Genomic DNA, 13,456 nt, shown 5'->3' on the forward strand with positions numbered 1-13,456 from the left:
ACCAGGTGGCGCCAGCGCTTACGTTGGACGCTCTCTGTCTGCCCGACATTTCCCCCCTCTCTCTCTCACCTGGCACCCAGCTGCGTTCCTTTCGATGCTTGCAGTCAGCGGCTGCATCCCCTGGGACCCTGGCCCGTGCACAATGCTCTTCTGGCGCTCGACGGCCTTCGCCTCCCCGGCTGAGCCCAACCACTCCTCGGTTCCACTGGCAAATTTACTTTGCTTACACCTATAGCATGCAACTAAATATTATTATTACCAAAGCCCGCATCATTTCAGACATGTGTTTAATCATCACGTATCTCTCTTTCTAATCCACCTAATAAAACTAATTAACCATTATATGGGTTTATTTACTCCAAATGTGCAGAATAATATGCGAAATGAATGTCACAAATGAAAGCCACCTTTCAGAATGTATTAGTTAACACAAGTAAATTACTTCTAAAAAATCACATTGTGACCTTAAGTAGATAAATAAATAAAATGTATTATTTAAGAAAGCACATTATTAATAAACTTTAACATTGCGAGCATAAGTAAATAAATAAAATATATTAGTTACAAAAGTAAATTATTTACTGGTTTTAAAACGTTAACTAAATACATAATTTTTACAATTACACAACTAATTATAATAACCAACTGATTTATAACTTAATTACTTAATTTACAACATGATTTAAACACAACAACATGTATAATTTAACAAAAGTACACTATTTTAAAAAAAATCACATTCTGAAAGTAAGTAAATAAATAGAATGTATTACTTAACACAAGTATATTAGTTTTAAAAAATCACAATGTGAAGGTAACTAAATAAATAAATCCCCCCTGCGGGTTCGGTGATAAGAATAGGTCGTAAGATGCAACTAAAAGGTTCTCAAACGTTTTGGCCTTATGTGATGGTCCCCTGTTGGGTTTGACCTCTATATGTCAAAATTTTTCCGAAGACCGAGCCGACTGGGGAAGGGTGCCTTACTTGGTGCATTGTGTCCATCTTGCATTGAGATCTTTCACCAGCTTATTCATTGTTGCATTGCAGTCCTGCCTGCTCTCCATATCTTGGGCATGGATACGTTCCTGCGTGCAGTTTCCGCCATGCAATGTGTAGTGCCACTTTGTGCACTACCGGCGAACATGGACTATATGTCATCTAAAATCCAGAACTGTAGCCAGTCCGTTGAGATGGGGGCCGCCATGTACCCTGTTGGTTGTAGCCCCTTGACAACACAGGGATCGCTCTACTAATGCCTGCGCAGTTTACTCTGCATGTATGCCAAGGAGTTGATGCCCGTCTCCCTGGGGCATCAGGACTCCGGGCAATGGCCATCCTGCCAGGTGGCCCTTGCCGTGGCTGGGTGGCGCCCATGGGGAGGGCCCTTGGTCGGAGTAGATGGCATCAGGGTGGATGACACGCAATGAAGCGTGGCACATCATCTGTTTGCTGGTGGCCAGCCACCAGTAGTTTCTAAGCGTTCAAGGGCTCATTTTAAAGCTTTTGTTAATGACCCCTAATCGTTCCCCTCCCTGGCCACACCATGGGAGGAACGAAAGGCAATGAATGAAAGTGAATCGTATTCGCCCAGGTATCTCGTCTGTACCAGAGCTGACAGGGAAATCATTAGTATTGGTGAAGCCTCAGTTCTTTATAGAGCATTTAGAGAACAAGTTCAGGGAGGTGGAGGGCTTGTCAAAATCGCGGTCTGGTTCAGTCTTGACAAAAACAGCATCCCCTGTGCAGTCACGGGCCTTGCTCTCTCGTAAGAAGCTGGGGGATGTTTCAGTTACTATCACGCCCCATAAAAGTTTAAATATGGTCCAGGGCATTATTTCCCACAGGGACCTCCTTTTACAGTCCGATGACGAGCTGCGCCCAACTTAGAGTGATGAGGTGTCCATTCGTCAGGCCCGTCCACCGGGGTATGAGGGATCATCAAGCTGCAACCAGTGCCTTCATCTTGGCCTTCGAGGGTGACACATTACCTGAGAAGGTCAAGGTAATGGTCTACCATTGTGACGTCAAACCCTATATCCCCCCACCCCCCGATGTGTTGGAAGTTCAGCTATATGTCTTCTTGCTGTGCTGCCACCCTCATCTGTCGTGATTGTGGTCGACCATCCCATCCTGATACTCCATGTGCCCCGCCTCCCATCTGTGTCAACTGCAGGGAGCACCTTCCCCCTTGCTCGCCGGACTGTAAGATTCTACTGAAGGAAAGGCAAATAATGGAATAAGACCCTGGATAGACTGACATACACTGAGGCTAAGCGTAAGATTGAATGACTACATCCAGTACGCATGACGTCCACTTATGCTGCCACTGTCGCTCCTGTTACAGTTCCCATAGCTGCACCACACACCGTCAGCACTCAGAGCCAGAGAACCACACCTGCCCATTTGATGGTGGGGAGCACTTCACTCCCTGTTGCTCCTGCTCTATCTAATTCAGGAGAAACACCCCCCCCCCCCAACCATTGGGGACATCAGTTCCCCCTTCCAAGCCGGAGAAGTGTAAGACTTCTTCGGCTCTTCTCTCCAGGAAGGGGTCTCTTGGGGACCTCCCTTCGCAAATTCCGAACGGTTTAAAAGTGGACACCCGCAAGTGGCTCAAACCACCATCGGTCACTGGTCGTAGAGCCTCACCGTCGTCGTCCATCCCTGAGACTGACCCAGTGAAGCCCTCCCAGCCTGAACCACCGAAGGCACAGCGAGATAAGCTGAGAAAGGGAAAGGTTCCCGAGAATCCCGACATTGCGGTGGCACCCGTCCCTTCACTTCCTACAAGCTCAGCGTCTGAGGACGAGGTCGAGATTCTGGCGTCTGCTGAAGACCTGGATCTCGCTGGTCCCTCAGACGCCATGGATGTCTCTGACGCTGGTACTGAATCGGTGGCAGCGAGTGAACAAGCAGCGTAAAATGCCTTCCCAGTCCCTTTCTGAGCCATGGATAATATTATCCTCCAGTGGAACTGCAGCGGTTTCTTCCATCATCTAGCTGAGCTCTGACGACTTATCAGCCTTCCCCCTTTCTTCTGCATTGCTATACAGGAAACTTGCAAACCCCTGGCCTCTTTGTCTATCGCAGTTATTATAAGAACCGGGCAGCTTATGAAAGGGTGTCTGGTAGCGTCTGCATCTATGTCCTTCACTCTCTTCATAGCGAGTCCACCCTCTCCAAACACCTTTAGAGGCTGTCGCTGTTCGGGTGTGGACGCCACAGGCTGTTACTGTCTGCAGTCTGTGTCTTCCACCGGATGGTGATGTCCCACAGCATGTCCTGGCTTCGCTGATCGCCCAATTGCCACCACCTTTCTTGCTACTGGGCGACTTCAACGCCCCTAACCCTCTGTGGGGTGGGTCAGTGGCTACAGGTCGAGATGCCATCGTTGAGAATGTATTGGCACAGCTCGACCTCTTCCTTTTAAACGATGGTGCCTTCACAGATTTCAGTGTGGCATATGGCACATACTCCGCCATTGACCTTCTGATCTGCAGCCCTAGCCTCTTACCGTCTGTCCAATGGAGTGTGCATGACGACCTGTGTGGCAATAACCACTTTCCACAATGTCAATCTTCTGGTCACCCTTGCAGATGGACTATGAATAAGGCTGACTTGGATTTGTTCTCCTCCATTGCCACAATTGAGCTTCTTTCTAATGACGCCATTGATGCAGTGGAGCTCTCGGTCACCACCGGCACCGTTACGGCAGCAGAATCTGCCATTCCCCTTTCTTCTGGGTCCCCTCGGCAGCGGGCTGTGCCTTGGTAGTCGCCTGAGATTGCTGAGGTGATTAAAGATCGCTGGCGCGCGCTCCAGCGTGACAAGCGGCATCCATCTTTAGGAAACCTCGTCGCCTTTAAATGGCTCCGTGTGTGGGCCCGCCACATCATTCGCCAACACAAGCAGGAGTGCTGGGAGTGGAATGTGACCACCATTGGCCTCCATGTCGCTCCATCGCAGGTCTGGGCCAAGATTAGACGCCTCTATGGCTATGGGACCACTGTCAGCGTCCCTGAGCTCTCACTGAATGGAGCAGCTGGTACTAATTCTGACGTCATTGCCAACTGCGTGGCTGAGCATTTTGCTCAGAGTTCCGCTTCTGCGAATTATCCACTGGCCTTCCGCTCCATTAAAGAGCAGATGGAATGTCGGAGCCTTTCTTTTCACACCCACCATCCTGAAACCTACAATGTTCCATTCAGTGAGTTTGAATTTCACAGTGCCCTAGCCGCTTGCCCTGATACCGCTCCTGCGCGAGATCACATCCACTGTCAGATGCTAAAACACCTTTCAGTGGACTGCAAGTGACCCCTCCTCGACCTTCACAGCCGTATCTGGGTCGAGGGTGAGTTTCCGTTGCAATGGCGGGGAAGCATTGTCATCCAGATTCTGAAACCTGGCAAGAACCCTTTGGAGGTGGACAGCTACCACCCCATTAGCCTCACCAACGTTCTTTGCAAGCTGCTCGAAAGGACGGTGTGCCGAAAACTGAGTTGGGTTCTCGACTCTTGGGGCCTCCTGGCTCCGTCTCAGGGTGGGTTCCGAAATGGCCGCTCTGCTGGCGACAAACTGGTGAGCCTCGAGTCCGCCATCCGTACAGCCTTCGCCCGCCGTCGGCACCTCGTCGCTGTGTTCTTTGACATGCGGAAGGCATACAATACGACGTGGCGCCATCACATCCTCTCTACATTTCATGAATGGAGTCTTCGAGGTCCGCTGCCAATTTTCATACGCAATTTTCTTTCGCATCGTATCTTCCGCGTGCAACTCGCGGCCTCTCTTAGTTCCTCCCGAGTTCAGGAGAATGGGATGCCACAGGGATCTGTTGTAAGTGTCTGCCTGTTTTTAATAGGAATTAACGCGCTCGCTGCGGCGGTGGGAACGTCTGTCTCAGCGTCCTTGTATGCTGACGACTTCTGCCTTTACTATAGCTCTATTGGCATTGCAGCTGGTGAACGTCAGCTGCAGTGCGCTATCCGCAAGGCGCAGTCTCTGGCTGTAGTGCATGGCTTCCAGTTTTCGTCAGCCAAGACCTGCGTTATGCATTTCTGCCGGCGACGCGCTGTTCACCTGGAGCCGCGGCTTTATCTTGACAGCGAACTCCTTGCTGTGGTGCAGTCACATATGTTTGTGGGTGTGGTTTTTGATGCCCGGTTGACTTGGTTGCCTCATATTCGGCAAATTAAACAGATGTGTTGGCGGCATCTAAATGCTCTGCGATGCTTGAGCCACACCAGGGGGGCGCCGACCGATCTACTCTCTTATGGCTCTACCAGGTGTTAATCCAGTCTTGTTGGATTATGGAAGCCTGGCTTATGGTTCAGCATCCCCTTCGGCATTGCAGGTGCTGGACCCAATCCTTTGCAGCGGAATACGTCTTGTCACTGGTGTTTTCCTGGCCAGCCCTGTGAACAGCTTACTTGTGGAGGCAGGTGTCCCTCCACTGCAGTTATGGTGCCAGTGCTTACTGGCCGCTTATGCTGCCCATGTTTTTAGCTTGCCCGAGCATCCAAATTATCGTCTTCTGTTCCCACAATCAGTCATCCATCTGCCAGAACGTCGGCCCCGGTCACGTTGTACGATCGCGGTATCTGTCAAAGAGCTTTTCTCCAGGCTTGGGGTTTACCCTGTTCCATCTCTTTCCGGGTCCCTTTGCGTACACCCCCGTGTTGTTCCTCGCCCTTGCCTTCGGCTTGACTTGGCACAGGGCCCCAAAGGACTCAGTCCCTCCGGAGGCCTTCCGCCGCCGCTTTTACTCCATCCTAGCCACGTGTCAGGGTTCTGTCGTTGCACACACTGACGGTTCGATGGTTGCTGGTCGGGTCGGTTATGCTCTAACTCTAGGGTACCATTACGAACAACGATACTTGCCGGCTGGCTGCAGCGTTTTTACTGCTGAGCTGATCGCCATCTTTCATGCCCTAGAGTATATTCACTCCTGCTCAGGCGAGTCCTTCATTATCTGTAGCGACTCCCTGAGCAGTTTACAGGCTATCGACCAGTGTTTCCCTCGCTCTCGTCTGGTGATTGCTATCCAGGAGTCCCTGCATACTCTTGCCCGTTTTGCGGCCGCTCTGTGGTCTTTGTGTAGACCCCTGGTCATGTCGGTATCCCGGGCAATGGTGGTGTTGACTGCCTGGCCAAAGAGGCCATCAGTAAACCATCTCTGGACTTTGGCCTCCCGGAGACTGATTTGCAAGCTGTCTTACACCTCAAAGTTTTCGCGCTTTGGGACGCTGAATGGCGTGATCTGACCGCGCCCAACAAACTCTGTGCTATCAAGGAGACGACAATTGTGTGGCGCTCCCCCTTGCGAGTCTGTCGTCCTCTGCTGACTGCGCATTGGACTAATACGGATGATTCATGGCCACTTATTGCGCTGTGAGGACACACCTCTATGTCGCTGTGGCTCGGCAGTGACAGTGGTCCTCATTTTGTTGGACTGTCCACTTTTAGCTGTGCTCAGGGAGACGTTTGTGCTGCCTGATATGATCCCTGCCCTTTTAACTGATGACACTACTATAGCGGGCTTAGTTTTGCAATTTATTCGGGCAGGGGGCCTTTATCGCTCAATGTAAGTGTTTGTTTTTTTGTGTTGATTCTGGCCTATAGACTACGATTTTAGTCTGATTTTTTAATGTGTTTCTCAGTGGTTGGATTTTCTTTTTTTGTCTCTATAGTCGGCCAACAACCGTCACACACTGTGTGATTTTAGTTCGTCTTGTCTGGTCTTTGTCTAAGTTTCTCTTGTCCTGTGTCATCAGTTGTCTCCATTATTTGTTTTTTCTCTGTGTGGGTGTTTTTAAGTTTTGGAACAAGGAACCGATGACCGTAGCAGTCTGGTCCCTTTAATCCCCCAAACCAAAGAAACCAAATAAATAAATAAAATGAATCAGTTAAGAAAGTACATTACTTATAAAAAATGACACTGTGAAGTGAATTAAATAAATAAAATACATTAGTTAAGAAAGTACATTCTTTTAGAATCACATTGTGACCATAAGTAAATTAATGAAAATATATTAATTAACAAATAACATTATTTTAAAAATTTTACATTGTGACTAAGTAAATAAATAAAAAATGTATTAGTTAACAAAAGCAATTTATAAAAATTTACAAAGTGATTGTAAAAAAATGAAATTAGTTAAAACAAAAGTGCATTATTTTAAAAATATTAGATTGTAAATGTAAGGAATTAAATAAAATAAATTAGTTAACAAAAGTAGATTACATTCAAATTTTCAGTTTTGTTTTTCTATCTTTCTTAAAATGTTTCAGAAATGTATATAAGCATGGAGTTAACACTTTTATAAATTTTTCATGTTTTTATTACTTTATGTAGGAGCAAATGTTTTTAATTAAGAATCTTTAGTAAGTATTCTTTGTATGCATCATATGTGATATTTTACATTTTGTAGATTCTAGCTCACGAGCTCATTATTAAAATAAATTCTTAATTTTATAATTGACTTAACCGATTTATTTAAAAATTCAGGATATTTGATGAACATAACCAATCTTAAAACGTTAACCAAAGGCATTATTTTTACAAAAACACAACTAATTGTGATAACCACTTGATTTATAATTTAATTACTTAATTTACAGCACAATATAAACTCTACAACATGTATAATATTACAAAATTATACTATTTTTTAAAAATCACATTGTGAAAGTAAGTAAATGAATAGAAGGTATTAGTTAACACAAGTAAATTACTATTAAAAAATTACATTGTGAAGGTAAGTAATTTAATAAATTAAATGTATTATATAAGAAAGTACATTATTTATAAAAAAAATGACTTTGCGAAGATAAGTAAATAAATAAAATATATTAGTTAAGAAACTAAATTACCTTAAAAAATCACATTGCGAACATCAGGAAATTAATGAAAATATATTATTTATGAAAGTACATTATGTTTAAAACTTTACACTGTAATTGTAAGTAAATAAATAAAAAATCTAGTAGTTAGCAAAAGTAAGTTATTAAAATTTACAAAGTGATTGGAAGATAGTAAAATGTATTAGTTAAAACAAAGGTGCAATATTTTAAAAATTTTAGTTTGTAATGTAAGTGAATAAATAAAATAAATATTTTAACAAATGATAATTATATAAAAATTTTATTTTTTGTTTTTCTATCTTTCTTATAATGTTTCATAAATGCATAGAAGGACAGAGTTAAAACTTTTAAAATTTTTGAAGGTTTTCATTATTTTATGTATCAGCAAAAGTTAATAATTAAAAATTTTCAGTAAGTATTCTATGTTGTGCATCATATGTGAGATTTTACATTTTCAAATTGTAGCTCGCTAGCTCATTATTAAAATTAATTCTGTGTTATAGAAGCAACTTAACCGATTTTTTAAAAATTCAGGACATATGATTAGCATTAGTGATCCTAAAACGTTAAATAAATACATAACTTTTACAAAATTCAACTTTGTGATGGTAAGTAAATAAATAATAAAAATGTATTAGTTAAGAAAGTACATTATTTATAAAAATTGACATTGTGAAGTTAAGTAAATAAAAAAAATATTAATTAAGAAAGTACATTATCTTAAAAAATCACACTGTGAACATAAGTAAATTAGTGATAAGATATTATTTATGAATGTACATTATGTTTAAAACTTTACACTGTAATTGTAAGTAAAAAAATAAAAAATATAGTAGTTAACAAAAGTAAGTTATAAAAATTTACACAGTGATTGGAAGATAGTAAAAGTATTAGTTAACACTAAAGTACAATATTTTAAAATTTTACGTTTGAATGTAAGTGAATAAATAAAATAAATATTTTAACAAATGATAATTATATAAAATTTTCAGTTTAGTTTTAATATCTTTCTTAAATGTTTCAGATACATATAGAAAGATGGAGTTAAAACATTTATAATTTTTTAAGGTTTTATGTAATAGCAAAAGTTATTAATTAAAAATTTTCAGTAAGTGTTCTATTTGTGTATCATATGTGAGATTTTACATTTTGTGGATTCTAGCTCACTAACTAATTATTAAAATTAATTCTGTATTTTATAAGTAATTTAACTGATTTTTTAAAAATTCAGGATATATGATTAACATAACCGATTTTAAAACATCAACTATATACATAACTTTTACAAAATTCAGCTAATTATAATAACCAACTGATTTATAACTTAATTACTTAATTCACAACACGATTTTAACACAATAACATGTATAATTTAACAAATGTATAACTTTTACAAAAATCACATTGGGAAAGTAAGTTAATAAATAGAATGTTTAGTTAAGACAAGTAAAATAATATTAAAAAATCACATTGTGAAGGTAAATGAATAATTAAAAAAATGTATTAGTTAAGAAATTACATAATTTATAAAAAATGACGTTGTGAAATTAAGAAAATAAGTAAAATATGTTAGTTAAGAAAGTACATTACCTTAAAAAATCATATTGTGAACATAAGTAAATTAATGAAAATATATTATTTTTGAAGTACGTTATGTTTAAAATTTTACATTGTAATTGTGAGTAAATAAATAAAAAATGTTTTTGTTTACAAAAGAAAGTTATAAAAATTAAAAAAGTGATTGTAAGACAGTAAAATTTATTAGTTAGACAGAAGTACAATATTTTAAATATTTTAGATTGTGAATGTAAGTAAATAAATAAAAAAATATGTTAACAAATGTAAATTAAATTAAAATTTTCAGTTTTTTTCTATCTGTCTAAAAATTTTTCAGAATTGTATATAAGCATGAAGTTAACATTTTTATAAATATTTTATGTTTTTCATTGTTGTATGTAGCATCAAATGTTATCAATTAAGAATTTTCTGTAAGTAGTTAACAAAAGTAAGTTATAAAAGTTTACAAAGTGATTGTAAGCTAGTAAAATGTATTACTTAAAACAAAAGTACAATATTTTAATAATTTTTGATAGTGAAGGCAAGTAAATAAATAAAATAAATATGTTAATACATGTAGATTATATGAAAATATTCAGTTTTTGTTTTTCTATCTTCCTTAAAAATTTTCAGAAATGTATAGAAGTATGGAGTTAACTCCTTTATAATTTTTTAAGATTTCATTATTTTATGTAAAAGCAAAAGTTAATAATTTTAAATTTTGTGTGGGGAGCATAGGGGCTACGTAATTAGGTTGTTATGTTTATTTATTGGTAACACAACATAGCGCCCTATATAAAAATCACTGGCTGTGCTCTGTGCAGTCTGAGGCTGGTCAGCATTGCTGCAATAGTCGCTATTGTAGCGTGGGCAGTTGGCTGTGAACAGCGCGTAGTGTTGCGCAGTTGGAGTTGAGCCGCCAGCAGTGGTGGATGTGGGGAGAGAAATGGCGGTGTTTTGAAATTAGTAAGAATGGATGTCATGAACTGCTATATACATTATGACTATAAAGGTAAATACATTGTTTGTTCTCTATTAAAATCTTTCATTTGCTAACTATGCCTATCAGTAGTTAGTGCCTTCCGTAGATTGAATCTTTTATTTAGCTGGCAGTAGTGGCGCTCGTTGTATTGCAGTAGTTCGAGTAACGAAGATTTTTGTAAGGTAAGTGATTTGTGAAACGTATAGGTTAATTTAGTCAGGGCCATTCTCTTGTAGGGATTACTGAAAGTCAGATTGCGTTGCGCTAAAAAATGAAAAATATTGTTTGTCAGTTTAAACACAGTCATGTATAATTTTTCTAAGAGGACGTTTCATATATCGACCCTTAGCCAAGGATACCTCACTGGAATTTTCGGATTTTTTCTTGTAGTTTGTGTAATTGGTGCATCCTTTATTATTGCTAGCGCATAATTGTAGAGAGAATTTCCTTTGTAGTTGTACTTTTTCATTTTTGTACAGTAAAACAGTTGATGCTTCCATGTAGATAGGGACCAAGTAGTTCGCAGCTGCGCTTGCAATTAACGAGATATTATTTTCAATACTATGTTAACGTGTTTTCTTATGTTGATCTTCAAATTGTGGTTTTCTGTGTTGTCGTGTGAATTATTGTGACAATAATTTCGTGAGAAAAACGTAATACTAGGCTCCAAAGTAAACTGAGAAATGACAGTGAAGACGAAAGTAGTGTGTTAGCGCCGCCGAGTAATGAATTAACTAATGTTCAACGTAGTAATTTGGTAATTGTTCATAGGGAAATGGCGCGGGCTGCAAATAATGGTGTAGGCAGTGAAACAATTAGTGAACAGGGAAGCATTATCGACCGATCGGTCGGCAACAGCTCGCCTCAGGGATCCAAAATTACAGGACACAATCTTGCAAAAACTGTAGATTCACGTTTTGCGTCCCACCGTTTTCTCAAATAAGTCAAGACACATTTTTTGCTTGTCAAAATGTGAATGTTGCCGGTGCAAATGCACTGCCAAAAAGCATAGTGGAACAGATTCCAGAAACTAATACATTATTATTGCAATTAATGCAACAAATGAAACAAAATCAGAGACAAACCCAGCAACAGTTAGACACAATGGAACAAAATCAGAGACAAACACTGCAAAAGCTACAAAAGTTAGACACAATGGAACAAAAGCTTCAAAAGTTAGTGGAACATACCCTTGAACAAACACGTGAAGATTTAACTACTGAGATACATAAAATCGAATCGAAATGTTAAAAAGTCTGTATGATGTAAAAACACAAATTTGTGATCATTTCCAACCTTTTTTTTCGCGGCATGAAAATACATTACAGAATCACGAATTAGCCATAAAAGAACTGCAGACTATTGCTAATGAAAATCATGAGACCTTGCAAGCTAAAATTGACTCAGTTGCGTCTACCGATTTGGTTACGCAACATGCAAAAACTCAGGAAAACTTAAAGGACACAGTAGATACGATTTCAACACAAATGGACACTCTGAAATTAGGTTCAGAAAAACAACTGAGGAAATAAGTACACTATCGGAGAAAGTAGCCGAACTTTCGGGTCAGTTCACTAACTTATCTGCAAAGGTAGATGATGATCTGAATGACACAAGACCTGTAGCCATCACTGACACAGAAGAGTATGAACAAATTAAGAAATTCAAACAAAATCAGAATCAAAATAACACGCAACAAAAAAGAGAAATCCGGGAAGTACAAGATCAGTTTGCACAAGTAATAGAAAAATCACATATTTCAGAGGACACTCGCCCTCCAACACGGGAAGAGGGACTTAGAAATATGGAAAAGCCACAAAATAATAAAACAGGGCATTTCGGAAATTATGAAAGAAATTGACAAGGTGCAACGAATTTTGAGATGGAATCGCCGACACGACATAACAATGTCCGATATGCTACTCGCCGACACGATGATTTTGACTATAAGCTGTACATTACTACACGTAAATTCAAAACATTTAAGAATTCTGGAAACGACATTCATCCACAAGCGTGGCTCCATCAATTCTCTCATTGTTTTCCTCCCAACTGGTCATTAGAGCACTGATTAGAATTTATGTGTAGCTACTTAGAGAATGAACCAGCTGAAAGAATGTGATCGGTCATTCACGATTGTCACAGTGAATGAGCATTTTATCATGCTTTCCTCTCAGCATATTGGTCTTAAGCTACACAAGACCGAGTAAAACATAGCATCATAATGATGAAACATTTCGAACAATCTGAATTTTCCAGTCTTGTGAAATATTTTTAAGACATGTAGCACAAGAATCAGTACCTGTCAAACCCATACAGCCCCTCAGAACTCATCCGCATTTGCTTAATCAAATAACCTGAACATTTGCGACATATTATTTTGGCAGGACGTTGCAAAGACGACATCGAAGCTTTTCAGGGACTCTTACAAGAATTAGAAATTGACACTGACAATCGCGGAAAGCGAAAACAGGAACACAAAAATTACAGGTTACATCCATCACAATTCCGCGATGACAGAAATAATAAATGGACACGACAAGGCTATTCTTACAATGTATATCGTGACCAAAACAGACACCACCCATATGACAACCGTTGGCAGGGTAGTAATAATTACAGGGAAAGATCATCTCTCTGCAGTAATGACTATCACAGAGACAATCAGAGAAACAGACAATAAAGGAACCAAAATAATTATTATTAAGGGAGACAGAATAACTTCAGACGATACGATCGTAACCACAGACCTGAATTGCATTAGAACTGGCGGGATTCAAACAGGGCTGGACCCTCCCGCCAAGGTGAATTTGTAGAAGTTAGGTCTCCTAAATGCAATAGCGACGCACGCCAAGAAAGAGACAGCAGACAATGACTCACACCACAGGCAGCCACGTGCATGGGCTGGCTCAGAGAAAAATAACATAGACGATAACCTTGAGAAAAATTTGAGCATTCTTTACCGATGTACCATATACCACATGATAATTCCATTGAAGCTGGAGCTCTGCATACTAGGAAGAGTAAAGGATTGCATCACATTTCACATGTAAAAG

The sequence above is a fragment of the Schistocerca cancellata genome, chromosome 4 (genome assembly GCF_023864275.1).
Source record: "Schistocerca cancellata isolate TAMUIC-IGC-003103 chromosome 4, iqSchCanc2.1, whole genome shotgun sequence".
NCBI classification, from domain to species: Eukaryota; Metazoa; Arthropoda; class Insecta; order Orthoptera; family Acrididae; genus Schistocerca; species Schistocerca cancellata.